Source organism: Nanorana parkeri, unplaced genomic scaffold (assembly GCF_000935625.1).
Source record: "Nanorana parkeri isolate BGI_ZX_2015 unplaced genomic scaffold, ASM93562v1 scaffold2423, whole genome shotgun sequence".
Lineage (NCBI taxonomy): Eukaryota > Metazoa > Chordata > Amphibia > Anura > Dicroglossidae > Nanorana > Nanorana parkeri.
The window spans coordinates 145450-147652 of NW_017308691.1; the positions used below are offsets into that span (position 1 = coordinate 145450).

The 2203-nt window shown below is 52.1% G+C and overlaps 1 pseudogene; it reads left to right on the forward strand.

Moving 5' to 3' along the window:
- The window catches only part of LOC108801656, a 148440-nt pseudogene that overhangs the window by 142346 nt on the left and 3891 nt on the right, over positions 1–2203 (forward strand).

Consider the following 2203-nt stretch of genomic DNA (forward strand, 5'->3'; position numbering starts at 1 on the left):
TCTCTGGCCGCACACGCCCCCCCTCTCTGGCCGCACACGCCCCCCCTCTCTGGCCACACACGCCCCCTGTCTGGCCAGACAGGTCTGTGATGAGGGGTGTGGCTGTCACTCAGCCCTGCCAGCACAGAGCACTGCAGTATGAAAACGGGGTGTAAGGTATTGGAAGGCATTTCCTTCCAGAGATCAGTGACCAATCACAGCGTGCCGTGTACAGGACTATAGAGAGATACAAGGGGGAAAAGTAAGATCTCAAACACCCGACTGATCTCTGTTCCGTACCACCATCCATGGTGGGTGGAGATTGGAAGAAAGTGGGCGGGGACATATGGCGGGGGATGTCACAGGAGGGGTCTGGACTCCACCTAGAAGTGTAATAGATTTGGATGAATTGATGTCTCCTGATTGCTTTGTCTCTCTCTCTGCGCAGCATGTGACATGAATGTACATAAAGTCTGTGTCGTCAATGTGCCCAGTCTATGCGGGATGGACCACACGGAGAAGAGGGGACGCATGTTCCTGAAGGCCGAGGTCAGCGGAGATGTCCTCAGTGTCATCGGTAAGATCTCATTGTAATAATACAAAGAAAGCTTTGCCTGGTGAGTCCTCCCAGGAGAGTCAGAGGAAGGGGCCGAGTCCTCCGAGGAGAGTCAGAGGAAGGGGCCGAGTCCTCCGAGGAGAGTCAGAGGAAGGGGCCGAGTCCTCCGAGGAGAGTCAGAGGAAGGGGCCGAGTCCTCCGAGGAGAGTCAGAGGAAGGGGCCGAGTCCTCCGAGGAGAGTCAGAGGAAGGGGCCGAGTCCTCCGAGGAGAGTCAGAGGAAGGGGCCGAGTCCTCCGAGGAGAGTCAGAGGAAGGGGCAGAGTATCAGGAGAACGTTCTGTATGACACGGAGGAGATACATTGTATCAGGAGAACGTTCTGTATGACACGGAGGAGATACATTGTATCAGGAGAACGTTCTGTATGACACGGAGGAGATACATTGTATCAGGAGAACGTTCTGTATGACACGGAGGAGATACATTGTATCAGGATGTATCCAGCCTTGTGACAACACTGCCCCCCTGTGGTGACAACTGGAACTGCATCCCAGAGCGGTGCGTTTGGGGTCATATGGCTTTCTCAGGATAATTCAGCGCTTCCACTTCATAGATCTTCTCTGCCAGACATTGTTGTGTGGATATAAAGAAGATGTCTGCTCCCAGGATCCATCGAGGGGGAGGGGCTCTTCAATAAAATTACATTTCCGGTGGGTTGGTTTTGCCTTTTGCTCCAATCCGGGGGAAGTGACGCGGAACTTTCAGAGAATCTTTATATATCCTGGAAATGTCAGAGTCTGTATTACAATGAGACTAACACTGACCTTCTCCTAGACTCCCGACATTCTTCATCCCACTTGTTGTGTTGTGTCATTCCGGCCTGGATCCTGACCTGCCCCCTGGTGGTCGGATCTGATACTGCAATATAGTAGAGGAAGACCATCTCCTGTACTTTGTCTGCAGTCTCTGACCACGTCCTGTAGTATGTCTGCAGTCTCTGCCCATCTCCTGCAGTATGTCTGCAGTCTCTGCCCATCTCCTGTACTATGTCTGCAGTCTCTGCCCATCTCCTGTAGTATGTCTGCAGTCTCTGCCCATCTCCTGCAGTATGTCTGCAGTCTCTGACCATCTCCTGTAGCATGTCTGCAGTCTCTGACCATCTCCTGTAGTATGTCTGTAGTCTCTGACCATCTCCTGCAGTCTCTGACCATCTCCTGTAGTATGTCTGCAGTCTCTGACCACCTCCTGTAGTATGTCTGCAGTCTCTGACCATCTGCAGTGTGTCTGCAGTCTCTGACCATCTCCTGTAGTATGTTGGCAGTCTCTGACCATTTCCTGTAGTATGTCTGCAGTCTCTGACCATCTCCTGTAGTATGTCTGCAGTCTCTGACCATCTCCTGTAGTATGTCTGCAGTCTCTGACCATCTCCTGTAGTGTGTCTGCAATCTCTGACCATCTCCTGTAGTATGTCTGCAGTCTCTGACCATCTCCTGCAGTGTGTCTGCGGATTTCAATGGTGGACACACGTACGGTGCCCATTGTTTGTGGATGAGGTGTGATGTTTACAGTCGATATGTGCGGCTGAGAGCTGACAACCTCCCACTGATCAATGGATTCCAATAAATAATATATCAGCTGCAGATGGGGTCTGCACTGGGGGGGGGAGGGG